Source organism: Diorhabda carinulata, chromosome 6 (assembly GCF_026250575.1).
Source record: "Diorhabda carinulata isolate Delta chromosome 6, icDioCari1.1, whole genome shotgun sequence".
Lineage (NCBI taxonomy): Eukaryota > Metazoa > Arthropoda > Insecta > Coleoptera > Chrysomelidae > Diorhabda > Diorhabda carinulata.
In genome coordinates, this window is record NC_079465.1 from 27,114,291 (window position 1) to 27,134,231 (window position 19,941).

A 19,941-nucleotide genomic window follows, 5' to 3' on the forward strand; every position below is an offset into this window, starting at 1 on the left:
ATTGTCGTTATGAAGCACTATGCATTGAAAATGGTTAGTCTGCATTGTGAGGGACAGGTCTTATGGCAGATTGCAGATTATATATATTTTCAATCTTTGCCACATAAAAATAGTAATCACAAAATAGTTAGTAGGTTGGTAGCAGCTGGAAAAAATATGAATGCAGAGTTACCCTAATATGTGGTAGAAGTACCGATGTTCCAGAATTTCCAGATACTAGGATCTAATTAGCAATAATGCTAAAACTCTGGGCTTTCAAGGTAATCAGGAACATTCTTGAAGCACTTTGGTAAGTCTCTCCGAATTTGTATAAAGGAACTGTTAGATATACAATTATACGATTTTGTCGAATATTTACTGTGTTCACCTAAATGAAATTGCTGCCATGCTACAGCTTAGAGCTTTCAGAAGAAAATAATGAGGTGCATTATGAATGCCACGCACGCCAAAATAATATATTGTTGGTAAATTCCGCAGCAACATTATTTGGCTATATGAATTTTGAGGCACTAATACCATAGAAACGAAAATATTGGAGAAGTCACAGTATATCAACTGTATTAACACATATTTAAATCTCACAGAAGCAAGTCGTTCACAAATTAGGACAAAACAAAAAGACAAATAGATAATTTGATCAATAATGTAACAAAAATATGAAAGAATACTTAGAACCACGATCCGTTTGGTAAATAAACAAACATCATGCATTTTTGCTGAAAACTATGTTTCTATTAAATACGGGAAGCCAATCCTGTAGCTCGATTGAGGATCTCATAATAATCAGATTCTTTTTACAAGGATAAAGCGCATAATATTATTCAAGACTAAGAATAATTGGGAGTTTTTATGATTGTCATATCAATTATATTCCAGATAATCACCAATAAATCTCAATGGATACTCTTATTCAACTCTAATTGACAAACTTTTGGCATCAATTTTAAACTTAAATAGTAATTCGACAGCTAATTTCGTATTTACTATATATAGTTGAAAATAGATTAGAGGTGTCTAAGTATTCAAATCAAAATTGTGAATAGGAAAGTGGATTCACTCACAAACAAATAAACAAACAACTAAGTAAAGACTAAGAAGATGGTATGAATATGATAACTAACAAAAATATCGATAACTATTGAGAAAAAAAAAGTAGAAAGACAACAATTTGGTATAAAACTTTTCATTAAAATCGCCCTCGTTTATTAACTGAAAAATTAGGTATGAATAAACCATAAATCGCATTTGTTTTCTTAAGACAGAAAAAACATGCAAATGAACATCACCAATTATCTTCTGTGGAAACCAGGAGCTTGGATATACCACTTCAAATCTGAGACAAAAAAACGCAGTGAGTTGTAGTTCCATGAAGAAATCGATACGTATCATACAAATAAACCTATCAAGTCTTTCTTGAACCAGACCTCTGCTCATAAAGAGTACCAGGTCCGTAGTGATCTTGCCGATTCCGTGAAGATCTCTCCTGAAAGTTGGGTTGCTTGAGAGTGCGGCAAACTCTATCTAAATATGACATGTATCGTGCTAAAAAGTTAAAAAGCACTTTCAAGAGAGAGTTCAAGAACTCAGATTTCAAATTTGAAAAAACCGAAAGGTCGAAAAAGGAAATTCATTCTTGTTTCTTTGAACAGTTGTATGAGGGATCTTGTTTACTTCCGGGACATTATTTAGTGTTTTAGGTTCTTCGAATCGATATCCAATAATAATTAGACTTTCCTTAATTTCTGAATGAAGCGTTTTTGGAAATATTTTGTACTTGTTTGGGATGAATTATTTTGTTACTTTTATAAAGATATGTAGGATTTTCGATTTAAGCCAAATACATTATTTCCTGAAAAAAAAACACTTTGGTTTTATTTGAATAAGTTATGTAAGCTAGAGACATTACAAATTTAAAATAGGATTCAAACTTGTATAATACACAAAAAATCTTGTATTCGATCAAAATAAAAGCAAATAGTAAGTGGGGTTGATCTTGTTTGAAAAATATATAAAAACATATATTCTACACAATGTTTTCATATACGACGATGGGTATTTCAATATTTTTTTTAAACGTTAGTTATAGTGTTTTGAGACTTAGATTTAGTCGATTCTATATAACGATACTTTCAATATATATGATGTTTAAAAAGTATTGAGATATATTACATACATACATGGTTTCAATGCAGAATATATATTCAATATGTTCGTTATTGCTCTAAAGGTTCTGATCATAATAAAGTAAGACCTTAACGGTTAACAATGTTTCGTCCTAGCGCTCTAAATTGTGCACTAAATCCTTCTTCCCGTAACCACATTATTTACAATAACACAACCTGGTCCAGTTACTGTGTCGCATTACGCTCTACTTTGATCGAACGTATCCTACGCGTTAAGCTGGATCTTACTGTAGTCATTTCAAACGTATTCGAGAAGATAATAACGATTTTTCCACGTAAATCACTAACATTTCTCATTATCTACGTTTGTTTTGTTTAACTATTTTCAGGACATCCTTTATGGCGTAAAATACGTTTAGAACGTTTCTGTAATTGATCTGCGTATGGTCATGGGAAAAAAATTTGAAAAACTTCATCGTTTTTCCACTAGGGTTCTTATATATACAGGTGACACAAATTGTATGTTAATTAAGGATAAATTGATCTTAAAGTTATAGCTTTATTCTTTTTCAAAATTCGTAATTGAGATCGATACACTTTTTCATGCATTTTAACGAATTGTCGAAGCATTTTTTCCATTCCGATTGACGTACCTTCAAAACATGTGATCTGAATGCTACAACCGCTTCTTCGGGTGTTGATCTCGCAATTTATTTTTTATCTACGGCAATAAGAAGAAATCATTAAGTGCCAAACAAACATTGTAAAGCGGATGACCCGTCAATTCAATGTTTCGACTGTTCAAAAACGTTTTGGTTTGAACTGATTTGTGAGAGGTCGCATTCTATGATTGGTTTCTTTGATTTTTTCGAACACTTCTCGCAAACAAATGGTGGTGTACCATTTAGAATTGACCGTTCTACAATGCTCTAATTGAACGATTACAATTGAATTTTATTGGATTTAGCTCGTCTTGGAAGACCCATACAGTCGATTGTCGTTTAGACTTCTTTTGAAGCACTGCGTTTGAATTTATCCAACGTTTCTTTGCACCAATCAACACGAGCTTTTTTTGAGCGATTGCCAAATTATGCAGTATTTATTGTAATTAAAAGAATATTTGGAATTTGTATGAAATAATATAACACGTGACTTGCGCAATCCATAACCACTCTCTCCATAAAGTATTTTTTCTAAAATGTGATATAAAAACATTCTAAACTGTGATTCGTGTGAATTAACGTTCGTAATTACTTGATTTTCATTAATTTTAATATGCCGCGAAACTTTTTTTAGAAATGAAAATGAAAGTATACTTTCGCTGCTAGTAGCAATTATTTCAACATCTATATCAAACAATAAAAACGAAATAAGCTTTCATTACAACCAAACGTATAATCAAACGGCAGATGTTTAATTAGGTATCGAGATAATATTTGGTGAAATGATTATACCTGATAAATATGATCAAGATTGACTTTTTTATATAGGAAAATTGCGTATTAAACCGAGGAAAGAGTTCATGTCAATGCAATTCTGTAAAATATATACACGGTGTCCCACGACGAGTTAAAACTATCTGTATATAGCAAAATAAATGTGGTAAAATCATGAAAATTTCTAAGTTTGGGTTTTCGGATACGATATTTTTAGCTAAAATATTTTCAAGGATGGCTGACTGTAACTTTGTTACTTTAAATGTATTCCACGACGAGCTTAAACTATCCGTATATGGCAAAATACTTATAGTAAAATCATTAAAATTTCTACGTTGTTAACTACAATATTTTCTACCGGAAGTCGACTGTAACTTTGTTATTTTGAATATAACACCCTGTATATTAATACAGTTTTGAAATCTACGTAAAGTTTTAGTATACTTTTGGAAAAATGCATACTATTTGTTGTAAAAAATTTGACCGTTGCAGACCCTTATAAATTATTTTTTTATGATAGGATTTTACGTAGGATACCCTTAAAGATATGAAAATGGTTTTTATTTGGTTGCTTTTAGAATTCGGTCGTGGTCTATCTGGATATCTTGCTGCAAATAAAGTACATATTCTTGTAACAAACTACTAAAGGTATATATAAAAATCTCTAAAAATGTACAGAAAACATTTAATATCTGGATAACGGTAAGGTTTAGGTATAGGTAAGTAAACATGAATTTACCCTATTTTTTTACCCCTGAATGCATTAAAATAGATAAAACAGTGTAGTTCTATTTAAAAAAATTAAGAAATTTTATATTTATGAAGTTAAACTTTGAATACTTTTTTGGGAAAGGCGTAAAATTATCAATTTTAATCGTACACTGTCAAACATCGAATTGATAGGTCATCCGTCGTATAGCCCTTGTTTGAAACCTGATGATTTTGATCTAAATATTTTGAAAAACAATAAAACGAGATCCAATTATAATTTTTTTTCTATTTCTCTATCTCAAAACTTAAGCAGCAACCCTCGTATTTCCTGGTTACACCTATGTATAATTTATAACCAAGCCCTTACAGTCAAGATGAATCAGACACCCTATCAATGTTTCATTTTACATTGAACCCTCTATTGCTAAAAAAATTTGAACAGTCAAATCAGCGGAACGAAAATAATGAATAAATAAACAGATTTTTTTCAATTGTTACGAAATTATCTGCATATGTAGTCTTTAGAGGGTCAGTGAAAGAAAAAATTCCATAAATATAAAAAGGATTAAACAGTTTTTGTGAAAACCCAATTACTTTTTTATCAAATAATTCTGAATATTTATGTTGATATTAAAAAAAATCAACAACTAACGAAATAAAAATTTTTGTACAAGGTTAATATCTATTTTGAGGGATCTACAAGGGCTGCACAATATTTGAGTTTAGGTATCACAGTTCATAGTATAGTTTAGTATATCGTAATTAAAATTCAAATTCTGCGTCTCCCTCAAGTTGTATTTTCGAAACCTCGTGGCGACGCGACGGTCGATTGCGAAAAAGAAAAACAGAACTTCCAAGAACAGTAAAAACATCTATTTGATTTGGTGTGGTGCAGAAACCACGTGATTTTGTTGCTCGACGAAATTCACGTGAAAAACATTTTTTCTAAAACTATTTAATTTCAATCGTTTGGCTAAATCTCTTAAATTCATACATTTACTAATTATGTGAAGTAAATAGACAATAATATACAACAAGTTGAATCATGTTAGTAGTAGAAAGTACAACAGAGCGTATTTTCTAAAAAATACTTCTAAGAGATAGGAACTGACTTTGAAGTTGTGCCGATTCAATCGAGTTATCACACATGTTAATCAAAGGGTACAACAGATGTTACAACTAATTTTATTCAGATATGATACCGATTTCAAACACAAGAGGTACATGTAATTATGATATTTTCTAGTATACGTGGGCTGTGATTTTTATTATCTAAGAGATGTGTAGATACGACAGTTCTAGAATAAGGAATCAATATATTCCATTTGAGACTATTTCGTTGTTTTTTTTTTTTGAAACAGATAATATCTAACAAGTACAAACACCAACTACTTTTCCATTAGTACCCAATTGAAAGATATTTCAAGATGAAATATTCCTTGAAGAATTAGCTGCAGCAAGCATATGAAATCCAAATATTCAAATAATGTTTCTTGATATTATTATTGATCTCACTTGTTCTGTTGAAATTTTTTCAATTAGAAAATGCCCCAACGATTTCGAGAATCACTTACGGATTCAGACAACGTGAGAGACGTAAATGATGCTCTGGGCTCTGTAATTTATTGAAATTTTTGGTGATAAGCTCAGGCGTCAGCTGACCAAAACTTACATTTAAATATTCCCAGTCTCCTATGGAAAATGTTCTCGTTCTTATACTTGTACGTGTTTACAATCTACTTCTGATTGCATCAACTGCTAGACATTCTCCATTATTTACATGACAAACTACAATTGATGAGATTAAATAATCTTGTTCATTAGATCTGACTTCTTGTATAAAAAATCTAAAGCTTTCAGCTTTTTTGACTTAGTCGATCCCTCCTTTCAAAGCAAGAAAGAAAAGCTTTGATAAATATTCTCTAAATTCTATTTTGGCACACTTTTTTATTAACCCACTCCTAAACTGATTCCGTTTCTAAATCATTAGGGTATAGTTTTTGGCAGGAAATTAGCAGTTCCGTTTAAGCCGATGGTATCAACTCAATTTTGTAAAAAATGAAAATTTCTCGCTAAATTTGTTATAAGTCTCCTGCCGTTTTGACTTACTCGAATATAAGTATTTATGAAAAAGAAACGTGTTAACTCTGAAGTAATCACTCGCAGCCATCAGGTGTTTTATTAAATCTTCTTTTTGATTGTGTTTTTTCCGTTTCTTTATTATCTTCTTTCTATACGTTTAATTCCATAGATTTTTCTTCTAAATTCTCTTGTACAGCTACGAGAAACTTACCGAGTTATTCATAAAGATCAGTAACGGTGATTAAAACTTGTTTTCTCCGCGTAAACCACCCAAAAAATTGAACTGCTGGTAAATCCAAGATTGCGCCTTCTCATGAGATATTAATCAATTTAGTGTGAAATAAACTTATCATTCATTTATAATTTTGCTTCAAACTATGTTCCGATACCACAATATCTAAAAAATCAATAATCTTTGATGTATGAATGAAGTTATTTGAACAAATCTAATTTTTTTTTCTTTGAAGCCAAACAAAGTTTTGGAAAGTTTCATTTCTATACTAATCTGAATACTACTTGTATTTTTAATTCTCAAATTGGAGAAAGTCAATATTTTTCCATACCTAAAAGCTCACTTTGGAATTTACTTCAAATTTTAACAGAAATAACAGCATTAAAAGATCTTAAAAGCATCAACAGAAAACTTTCCACGGAGAATCAAAAAATACACTTTTCTTATTCGGAAGTGATTGAATCTCCCGAGGATATTTTATTTTGCGTTTCCAAATTTTTCCTTAAAATTCTAACGTTTTTCTGAAACTAATCAAATAAAATTTATAGGTAAATGCGAATTAGATAGAGAAATACGTGCAAAAATTCCAATATTAATCGCTGTGGTACTTGGAATCGATTATCAAACAATGGATGAATTTAAAAAAGGCTCCAGATTTGTGTTGTTTACGAAGAGAATGCTGTAATTAAGTAATCGTACAACAACTTACAGAATCGAAATTAAACAGTCTGGAATCGTTTGAGAAAGACTAGATAAAACTTGATAAACCTTAATGAAATCTATTATTTTTGTTAAAACCCAATGAAATATGAGTCAGTTGATTGCAAAAGATAGTTGACGAAGTCCAGATTAACTGCTCGTGAGGTGAAATATCAAGTGATGTTGTGCCGTTTTGGCAATAACCAAGGAGATTCTTTGGAAAAACTTTTTCAGTGCTATATTAAAATGCGTTTTCCAGGATTCATTCCAGACTACATTCGATAGATTAATTACAAACATAGTTTCCTTGTTCAATTAAGTTTTTAAACCTCTTGTCCGTTATTTCCATTTTATGTTTTTGATTAAATACCAAAAGCGATTAAATGATGAATCTTCTTCCAAAATTGTTATGGCATTCACTTATTTGTGATCATTTGCTATCTTAATCATGATTAACATCAAGAATGAAAAGAATAATAACTATTGAGATGGAATGGCTAAGAACGATTAGAGATAGAATGGGAAGTAATGGTATTGGAGAGGAGCTAGGAATTAAAGATGCGGTTAAAGAGGTTAGTAAACATGAACGAGATTGGGAGATCATGTTGAAGGGATTCCAGAAAATAGAGGAAAACTTGGACAAAGAACCCATTTGAACACATGGTATATCAAAACATTAAACAGACATTCCAGACTAAAATCATGATTACCATCAAGAATGAAAAGAATAATAACTATTGAGATGGAATGGTTAAGAACAATTAGAGATAGAATGGGAAGTAATGGTATTGGAGAGGAGCTAGGAATTAAAGATGCGGTTAAAGAGGTTAGTAAACATGAACGAGATTGGGAGATCATGTTGAAGGGATTCCAGAAAATAGAGGAAAACTTGGACAAAGAACCCATTTGAACACATGGTATATCAAAACATTAAACAGACATTCCAGACTAAAATCATGATTACCATCAAGAATGAAAAGAATAATAACTATTGAGATGGAATGGTTAAGAACAATTAGAGATAGAATGGGAAGTAATGATATTGGAGAGGAGCTAGGAATTAAATATGCGGTTAAAGAGGTTAGTAAACGTGAACGAGATTGGGAGATCATGTTGAAGGGATTCCAGAAAATAGAGGAAAACTTGGACAAAGAACCCATTTGAACACATGGTATATCAAAACATTAAACAGACATTCCAGACTAAAATCATGATTACCATCAAGAATGAAAAGAATAATAACTATTGAGATGGAATGGCTAAGAACAATTAGAGATAGAATGGGAAGTAAAGATATTGGAGAAGAACTAGGAATTAAAGATGCGGTTAAAGAGGTTAGTAAACGTGAACGAGATTGGGAGATCATGTTGAAGGGATTCCAGAAAATAGAGGAAAACTTGGGCAAATAACCCTATTGTGTGTGTACATGTTATGTTAAAACATGAAACAGATATTTCAGACTAAACTGCTGAGTAATATAATGTAGAAAAAGTGAAGCTCTCCATCACGTGACTCAATCTATGTCTACATATAAACTTCTTCTATTAATATAATCAAATATAACATTGTTAGATCGATTGTCTTCTTCACAAGACCAACTACAAGACATACGTAATAGTTTCTTCAAATTGACAGCAATAATCGTTGATATAGATAACGATATAGTTGAAGTAACTGAATTTGACTTTAGAGTTTATGTGAGCTTCGTTTTCTGCTTTGTTTCTAGAGAATTTTTAGATCGAATGTTGAAATCAGTTCTTAAGAACTAATTTAACTTTTTATTTTATTTCTCATCGGTCAGTACAGATATAATACATCTTGCAAACTTTTGACATGATATGATAACAAAGAGACGGGAAAAGTACGATGCTATTTCACTACTTATTAGTGGTAAATAGAGTTTTGAACAAGGATAATAGTATGAATTTATGAAATTATTGTATTCTTATTGGTCTTTAACAAGCAAGGAAATTCTAGAATTTATCCGATCCTTTAAAATTTGAGGATTTCTGTTGAAGAAAAGGTTGAATCAATCAGCAGATCATCTTTTGAAGTTTGTTCTTTAAAAATAAGAATCTGATTGCTTCAAATTAGTTGTACAAATACAAATTTTTACATGGACCTTCATTGAATGAATAAATGAATATTTCTAAATGGTTACTATGATGACAGACTATTTTTGATAGATAAAAGTGTTCGGTATGGATTATCAATACTTTCAAATTAAAAAAAGTGGAGATTTTATTGATCAAAGAATTGAAAGTAACATGGAACGATTCACCTAACACTGTTTCATCGTCCATTTTACTTCCATGCTCATTCAATTTTCTTCTGTTTCAAGATAAATCTCTCCACGTCTAGTATAGCGGCAAATATTTACGTACACGTAAAATGAACTCCACTTATTCATTTTGTGGCGTACATTCGTGAAACTAACACCTTCTTGGAATCATCTTCGTCGCTCTTTGATTTGTTCACGATTTGAAATATATTACGAACATGGAAAACCGGGCGTCGATTTCCAAAAGAAGTTTCATTGCAGAATATAAACCCCAAAAATAGATTGGTAAGCGATCGGTTGTAGGAAAAATATTCGGAATAGCTTGTTACGTGAAAAATAAACTTCGTTGAGTATATTCACTCAAACAGATATATATTGTATTTAGACTGTACCTGGTGTGATACATATGACGCTTAATTAATTAAAACAAAGTTAGTGATTCTAAAAATTGTGTTGCTCGAGAGGCAAGAACGGGTGAATATCTTTTCATGAAACTTATGTTCAAAGTGACACTCTGAGTTCAAGCTTATATGATTATTTCATATCAAAGCGTGCTTATATAGTTATCCATATAGAGTGAGTATTATGTATGGAAAGCCTCAATTATCTCGAAAACGGCTTGTACGAGTTTTATAAATTTTTGTGTACAAGGTTCTTGGGATACGACCGGTACTATGGTGGTATTTACATTGTTGTCAAATATTTCCTTTTTCCGCTTTTCACTTTTCGAAATCCTTCAGGAATACTTATTATTTTTCATCTTTCAACGACCATCATAACTAACAATTTTGTTTGTAGTCTAATGTTTTAACACTTAAGGCACTATTCTAATTGATCCTATTGGACAACTATATGAATACAAACAAAAACACAAAATTTATTCACAACCACTATAAAATTAATTAAAATCTCCGAAAACGAACAATTGATCACTAACGACGTCCAAAAGAAAATGAGTTTTAATTTGATATTTAAAATGTCTACTTCACTTTAAATTCAATGTGTGGATGTTTTTAAACCATTGAATTGTTCTCTTCTTATTCTTCTTTTTTTCATAATGGCACTATTGGTGAATTGAACATATCTAAGAATTTGTTGAAATTATAATGAAAAGTTTATGTCAATTCAAAATTTTTTTCTCAATGTTCTCTAATAAAATTATTAAATAAAATAATTTTCCAATAAATTGAATATCAAGAACCAACTACTTCATCATTATTAGCAGGAAATATATAGTTTATAACCTTAAATTTTTGCGTAAAGTGAAACTTGGCAATGTAGCTTATAATTTTGTGGAAACTATGAGATATATTTGTTGTTACAATAAATATCGTAAATAGAAGATTTTTCGCATTTCGGAATTCTTGAAAAATACTTATTTTTCATCAAATGTTTCATATATCTAATTGCCATAATTTCTGAGTTATAGCTACAGGAGTCAACAAGAAACGTCTAATATCTTTAATAATTTATATCCTAACCGAAATCCCATATATCTTCTGTGCAAATTAGTAGAAAAGTTTAATGAAACTGTTTCGGGAAAAGATTTATCCAAATCAAAAAAACTGCATCAACTGAAAACAAATCTTTAGATCTTGGTGTCCTGTTAGAAGGACACTTACATTTCAAAAAAACATCATTATCAGGAAATTTCAGATAATAAGAATATCCCAAAAAACAATATCTGGCTACAACAAGATGGTGTTCCACATCACTATGCTTGTGTGGTAAGGTAATACCTAAATAATGAGTTTACCAGAAGATGGATTGGAAAGCGCGGAAAGTTTTATCAAGTAGCCCCTGCAATCACCCTACATGAATCCTTTGGACTTTCACTTAGGAAATTTCGTTTATGAAACAAAATATGTAAATATTCAGGAATTAAAAGATAGGATTACCACAGAGATGAGAAAAATTGATCAGTCATTGCGAAATATATTGGACAACATTTTGAGCATCTGCTGTGATCGCCTTTACTGTATATCTTCTATAATTCGTATTTTTTCACTAAACAAATGTGGATCTACTTCTAACATGTCACAAAAATTTGAAGAATTGTCTTCAGTTAAATATTTTACTGTATCAGTTTCGTTAAACTTTTCACTATAGAAAAGTGAGAAACCTCATCTTGGTTTAGAAATTATTGAAAATTAGCTATAAAGGGGACTAAAATGAGTGGGTAGTGAAGCAGTTTGATAAGTATCCAGATTATGGAAAAAAATGGTTAATTGCGTTTTAACATCTTATTTTTAACTCAGACTTTATACATCATACGCCCACAGTTCAGGGTATTCCACAATAGTATTTCATTCAAGTTAACTGTATTTCATAAACTATTTAACGAGTTTTTCTAAAATGATTCATGTATATGAGCCATAATCCAAATTAAGTTTCAAATGTAAAATATAAAACTGTTGTCAGTTTTATAAAACTATAAAGTATAAGATGAAAAATTGATCAAAATAGCTACGTGTCATTTAAAGTGCACTAGAGAAGGAAAAATAATTTTTTATGTAAATTTTGCTACAACTGGTCTTCAATATTGATTCGAATAGCAGATGGTGCTGAGATTGTCATGGATACTAACTTACGATGTAATAAAGTATGCTTGTGAAAAATTAGTTGAAGAGTAAATCAAAATAATAATACCATAAAGTATTGATATGTACAATGGGTTACAATTTAAATTTCCCACACTTTTATTTATAATGTTCTTCAACTATTTCTCGTCGAAATGTACCTTAAAGCAAAAAATTATTAAGACGTAATAGTTCATATATGACTAACTTTACATTTATTGATGTTAAAAACACGAAATTATTTATTTACATCCATTTAATATAGTTGACAAAAGAACAATGAGGGAAAAAAAGTGGAATTGAATCGCGAACATTTTCTTGCGATGATTTTCCATGTGGATTAAACTGATCAACTCGCTTCGAATTTAATGATAAAGCACCCTCTTAAGCTATCGTTTTTCGCTGTTTTTCCAAATTCAATCCTGGTCAGCACTTCGCTACAGGATGAATTTCGTTAAGGTTGTCCAAAATCGGCTGTTGTATCAGAAAACATCGATGCTGTGCCTGAACTAAATGTCAAGATCGCCATGTGAAATATTTGGACACTAATTCTATTCTCATACATTCAATATTGCATGAATTTGTTCGCTTTGTATGCCGCATCATTTTACAATCGCTCAATAAATATTTAATTGCCAGTAGTGTTTAAAAAAATCAGGGAAACAAATCACAGAAAAAAATCATTCTTCACCACAACAATGCGAGCTATCACACATCAGTATAAACAAAACCGTTTAAACAGTCAAAAGAACTAACTGATGGGTTATCCGCCATACAGTACTTGTTTGCCATCCAATGATTTCTTTTTATTCCTGCAGAATAAATTGCGAGATGAACACCTGAAGAAGCGGTTGGTGCGTTCAAATCACATGCTTTGGAGGTTCAAACGCATGCAAAAGTGCATTGATCTTAATGGAGAATATTTTAGAGGAAAATTTGTCTTATCCAATTATAAAAATTTTCATTTGTCTATTTTAAAACTTATGTAGCAACTCTCGTATAACAAAGTCTTCAAAATACTTAACTGATTAATGAAAAAATTGGGGTGATGAAATATTGAATCAGAAACGGGGAATATTTTTAATGTAATCGAAAACTGAGAAAGATTGTTCACTTAACAAAGTACCGCCGAAACCTGCTTATCAAATCTTTTCAATTCGCCAAAATCAGATAGCAAGTACTGTGAATCTTGACGAGATCATCAATTCCTCAAAAAGAGTTTTGACAGTGTTATGTTAGAATCATTTGTAAATTAATCTGCAGTATTTATTATTATCACATGAAAATAGGCGGCCTGCAGAAATTGAAATGAGTTTTTATTTTCAAATTTATTAATCTTTTGTTTACAAAACAGTCGCTGACCACAGGAATATAGGACTCGGGCCGCGTACAGCCCGCGGGCCACGTTGCTGACGGCTTATTTAAATCATTCATATCAATTCTAGATTCATCAGTAACAATTGATTGTTTATCCACTTTCTTAATGAAATTCGATTTGAAACCTTATTTGGTGATAAGCTCAAAAAAATAATTTATCAATGAATGAAGTAGCAGTGCTACTTTGAACAAAGCAATAAAAAACTGGAAGCCTTTTAAATGTGGATATTGGAAACAATACTTCGAATTTCATGGACAGATAGAATCGCAAATGAAGAAGTTTTATGCAAATTGATAACACAAAGAGAATTATTGACTACCATAAAAGCCCGCAAATTAGAGTACTTCGGTCATGTAATGCGAGGACAATGATTCGAACTCCAGAGATTGATTCTGCAGAGGGGTAGAGGAGTATAGAAAGACAAAGAATATTATGGCTGCGAAACTTAAGGGAGTGGTTCAACTGCACATCAAACCAATTGCTCGATCGTAGGTAGGTAGATTGATAGTTAGTAACATTTGAATTGGAGATTTTTATTTAATAGAGCTAGTTAAGTACCTAAGATGTGGTAAAATATTTAAACGAAACTTCAGGAGTAAAATACAACAAAAAACAAATAAAATTCAAATTTTGTGTGCTGTATGTTGTTGTGTTCCATTCCCTCATATTTTTCATGTTGGGATAATTAAGAATTGAAATCATATTCACAAAAAAATGTATAAATTTCAAGATTATATTTCTAGGAAACTGAAAAACTTAGAATCTAGCTCACAACGTGATTGAGAAATGTTAACGATAAAAATTTATCAATTAAAATTATTGGAAGTGAACTTAAATTGGACAAAAAATTAACTAAAAAATTGGAGCATAGTTTTTTCTTGACAAAAATATTCTGTAACCGAAAGTCACTTATTGATTCCTCAATTTTGAACACAAAACACAAATTTTTTCAATCTATAATAATATTTAAAAGAGGATGAACGTTGTTTTTAAATATTGTAATTACTTGAACAACTTGAACAATAATTATTACCATTTTTGGTATTGCTATTTGCTATTTTATACCAAAAAATAATTATTTCCCGTCAATGAAAAGTCTAAAATTTAAATAATTAATCTGAGGAACACCTCATTTTTTTAACAAAATTGAATTAGAAAATTTAATTTGCTGGTGAAGGCATTTCAACTTTTATGAAGTTTCATTCCTCTAATAAACATGTAGGCTAAGTTAGAGCAAAAAACTTTATTGAGAACGTAATGAATAGAGTTTTGACTTGAAACAACCCGGAACTGGATTACAAAAAATCAGTTTATTCCCGCAAAAATGTAAACGCGTAATAACAAAAGAATCAATGAATTCAAGCAAGTTAAAGTTTACATACCCGCGACATTGTTTATCAATTTTATTCTAAAATTTTTGGCTAACCAACGAAACAAGATTCTAACTTTTATACCTCTAATAAATATGTGGGCTAAGTTAGAGAAAAAAATTTATTGTAAACGTAATGAATAGAGTTTTGACTTGAAACAACCGGAAACTGGTTCACCAAAAATTAGTTTTTACCCACAAAATGTATACGTAATAATAACAAAATCAATGAAATCAAAAAAGTCAAAGCCTACAGAAATTGTTTATCAATTTTAATCAAAAATTTTTGACTAGCCAAAGAAACAATGTTTGAAAAATGTGTATATCTTTTTTCAAAAATAAAATACTAATTTTTATTTCATACTTGATAACAAATCGTCTACTCAGTTATTTGGGAAACAACCCATTTCTAAGAACTTATATAATTTTTTTAAATATCAAAATAGAACTTATATTTTACGAGAATTGGAGTACCAAACCCATACGGTATGATGAAAATATCTAAAAATAAAGGAGCAGTTGCTTTTTTTCTTTCATTACTTATAGATACAACTCAATAATTTTCTTGTTGAAATTTCCGTGAAAAATAATTTTTGAAAAACTTACGTCGATTTCTGAACAGAGAGTTTCGCCGATAAAAAGATGCACACTCTGTATTCACCTGTTGAAACTATAAAGTTGATAACTTTGAGAGTGTTAGAGTTCTTGCAAACCCTTTTATATGACGCCGCGACGCACGCCGGCGCTGCCACCACCAAAAGGCGGCTCATCTACAGGAGCATCTGTCGCAACAAGTTCCCTCAGGTAATTCTCCGTTTTTCCAAAGTGAATGCGTTCAATTATCACCTGATTATTTCAATTGGGAATAAAAGTGTGGTTATGAAAAAGTATACGAGGAGGTGAATGTTTTTAGCTTCACAACACTAGTTATTTAAAGATAAGAATGTACAAAATAATTTGTAAAGAATAATCAAAAGTTGGTATTCAAATTTACACTATAAATAATAAGGATACCATGTGATCAAAGGCTGACAAAAGAAACAATTTTCATATATTTCAATAAAAGTCTTCGTTATATTTTCTCTCGAGCTAATACAAACAAACCAATGCCTAAGTCAATTCAATTTTTTACTTGAGTAGGTTGGCCATTAAAATATAAAACTTGTTAAGGTTTCGAAAAATTTTTGGCGTGTTCCCTGAAGCGGATTTTTGAGTTTAGAAAAGATGAAAAAGTCATAGGGTGCCAAGTCTGTTTAATAGGGTGAAAAAGCGATGATTCTCGTTTCTTGTTTGGCAAAAAAATTAATCAGTATCATGCTGGAATGTGAAGGTGCATCATCGTGCACTTGTGTCTTCAGTCCGGGTCTTAAGCCCGAACGAGGATTGTTAAATTGCTCTGATGAGACGTTATGAAGTCGAAACTAGTCAGTAGTTACAGCCTCTCCTTCGACAAAATGATTGATTGATATCACGCTCTCATTATATTTATATAGAGATGTTACAAAATGTATTAAACTTGAAGTTTTAGAGAGCTATTTGTGATATAATTTTTTTTTCAAAAGTATTGTATAGCTGGATAGATTTCATACTAACCAGTGGTGTAATTTAAGATAGTATGCTAATTTACGCTCTATTTGCCAATTTCAACATTCTTATCTCATCTCTGGCCCTTTTTCTTACTTAATGTTGGTAGACGTGCTTACTAATTATACTACGCATAAAGTACAATCTGAATTCTTGTTACGAAAGACAAACAAAACAGAGATATTATAAGTAAATCTATTCCTTTTTCACAGAGAAAACGAGACGATATTATTTGCATTTATAAAATTAAGGTTTCGTTGAGTTTGCGGTATAAATATCAAATTGCCAGTTCCAATTCGGTATGAGAACGGCATCCACATGGTAAATTATAGAAATTAATTGAACAAATACCGACTACAGTGATGGCTTTATATTTTCATACCTATATTAAAAATATATATATAAAAACGAAGATTGAAAATGTTCAATGAAACCTTAATGATTTGGAGAAGACATCGCTTACGATTATGTTAATCATAATATTTCAATTAGTACATTGCAGTTCAGGGAAACACCTCTCGTATGGTTCAAGTCATACCTTATCAATGGAAGTAAGTTGTGAGGTTTGATACAAAGATGTCTTCTTACGAGCCAATAGAATGTGGAATGCCCCAATGCTCAATACTAGGCGCTATTTTGTTTATTTTTTTTATAGTGAATAACACCACCATAGACGTCGTTGAATCTGTAAAATTCTTAGAGCATGCTGTGGAGAATTTCTTGAAAATGGAAGTAACATATTACCGCTTTATACAAAAAATTGAATTCCTCTTGTTTTGAGCTGAGATCAGTTTCCAAAGAACTGAACTTAACCACCTCCTTAAGTTTATTATGGCCTAATTGAGTCGCATCTCCGATATGCCCTTCCCTTCTGAGGTATGTGTGGTGCGAATCAATTTGAGCGAATCTTTAAACTACAAAAAAGAGCTGTTAGATATTCACTCGAACTAAACAGCAGGTCTCATTGCAGGGACTTCTCCAATTTTAGAAAGGTTGTTTCTACTCTCCGTTCAGAATTAGCTCAATATTTTACAATGCAAAAAAATGCACAATCACTTGCCAATTGAAATTAAATCGATATCATCTTTTGCCGCATTTCGCAATAATTTGAGGGCATATTTACTTGGAATTACTATTCTAATAATAATATTTAAATGTGGGCAAGTTGCATAGTGGTTCAATTTTTACTATGGACTTATATACGATTCATATACTAATTACTACCTATTACTATTACCTATAATTTTGTTACTCATTGTGGTTTTCTTCTGTATATTGAAATTTCATATCACTTGTATCATTAGAAGTAGACTTAGCACCTAATGACTATTTTGACGAACAAGATGGTTCTAAAATATCTATATATCGAGTTGTATATTTTTTCAAAAGTTCATCCGGTTTTTTAAATCAGATACAGAACATATTGTATTGATAAGCAAACATTCATTCCAGTTTTGACAGGTTTAAATATTATTAAAACATCTGAAGTCTTTTTGATTTCTTTTAATCGCTCTCAAGATGTAGAATTTCTAAAATAATTTATTCTTTAGCGTTTCTTTGTTAAGTTGGAATTTCTGGAACCATTGGTGATATTCATACTAAATGCACTGATTACACTGTCTAACGCGCGTTTCGATAACCAAGTTATCGTCTTCAGTAAACAATTTACCTTCAGTCCCTGAAGACTATAACTAGGTTATCGAAACGCACGTCAAACAGTGTAATTGTGAGTGTTGGTGTAGTGGTGGTGAAAACAGTGTATTCAGCCTCTCTTTATATAAGACAAACGTTCCAACGAAATTAATTTTTGGAGATAGAATACTTAGAAACATCGATTCTAGATTCCCAGGATTAATTATTTATGAGGTTTATTAGGGATTGAAAATCATATTATAGTCTTTTATATGAATAAAATTCTGGTTCTACCGGTCCTGTATGAGTTTAGTTTCGTCAAGGAATATTTCTCGGAAAACATTTCATGAGAGATTATAATTGCTGTGATTCCATAGCCAACCTCTGATGTGGTTACGTAGACATTATTGTACATAATGTCGAAAACTGTGAAGTGATTTAGCTTCAAACTATTTCAAAAGAGTTTTCTGCAACTTTCATCCTTTCACGAAGAAAACAATTTTTGAATACCTAGTTGTCTAATACACTCTTTCGATAAGAAAACACGATTTTATTATTCGAAATAGGCTTCCATTGTGATTATCTCAGTCAGATGAAGAAAGAAAAGGCTTTATAATGGTTTTTACTTAAGTTCACTGATTTTTAAGCTGTAAATTACTTGAACAAACAACAAACTCACAACCAAAAATCTTTTCGTATCTCAAGAAACTGATGTCTTGAAATAATTATGTACTCCAACATGCTTTGGAGACAAATTACCTGGTGTACATCATCCCTTAGACTTTTGTTTTGATTTAAAATCATAGTGGTAGACCCCATTCCCATATACAACTAGGAAACAACACATAAAGTCTTTTATACCTTTTATAAACTGCAGCATATCAGTTATAAGATATGGCAACACGGGAGTAAATATTCCAAATCTGAGATTGCCATTATGAAGTTTGACATATTAAATGGTGAATGTACTCAGAACGTGTTGTCATACGACTACTATTTGAGTTGATTACAGATACTCGGAATTTTCGTGCGATGATTTTGTATGATTTTCGACGTGGATTGAACCAGCAGCAATGTGCTGATCAAATCGCTTCGACTTTTGGTGATGAAGCACAATCCTGAGCTACCGAATTTCATTGGTACCGTTTCGAAATAAACAATAATCGACTGTATGGGTTTTTCAAGACGAGTCAAATCGAACAAAAGTTTTGAAGCAAATGGTCACCTGGATAACTGGACAATCGCCACCGTTCCATTAGAGCAATCTAGAACAGTCGAATCCTAACGGTTCACTAGGATTTTTTTGCGGGAAGTATTTGAAAAAATCAGGGAAGACGATTCTCAATCACGACAATGCTAGTTCTCACAAATCAGTTCAAACGTCTTATAACAGCTAAAACATCGAATTGATGGGTCATCCAACGTACAATCCAGGTTTGGCACCCAAGGATTTCTTCTTATTCCTACATATCAAGAATAAATTGCGACGTCAACGTGTTTCTACACTTGAAGAAGTGGTTGATGCGTTTTAATCACATGTTTTGAAGGTACGTCAACCAGAATGGAAAATATACTTCGATACTTCGACTATTGCTCCAAATGCCTGAGTATTGTACCTCAATGGACGTTATTTTAAAAAACAATAAAGCGGTATCCAATTATAAATATTTGTTTTATTTGCTTTCCTATGCTTCGAATTTAAACATACGGATAATTTAGCAATTTCTTGATAAATATTACTTAGAGACACTAAAATCCAACTCTGAACATTTGTAAATTGAAAACAGAACGTTAAATGTTTTTTTTTTACAAGATGTAATCTGTACGAACAGTCG

At 31.2% G+C, this 19,941-nt stretch overlaps 1 protein-coding gene across 2 annotated transcripts in view; it reads right to left on the reverse strand.

Annotated features, from left to right (window-relative positions):
* Positions 1-15,579, reverse strand: part of LOC130895093 (uncharacterized) — a 52,977-nt gene extending 37,398 nt beyond the window's left edge. Inside the window, exon 1 of one of the 2 annotated variants that reach the window (XM_057802225.1) lies at positions 15,497-15,579. The gene's annotated coding sequence lies outside the window, so the exon portion shown is untranslated. The remainder of the gene's footprint in view (positions 1-15,496) is intronic. The other variant, XM_057802224.1, reaches the window with a different exon arrangement.
* Between the last annotated feature and the right edge of the window lie 4,362 nt (positions 15,580-19,941).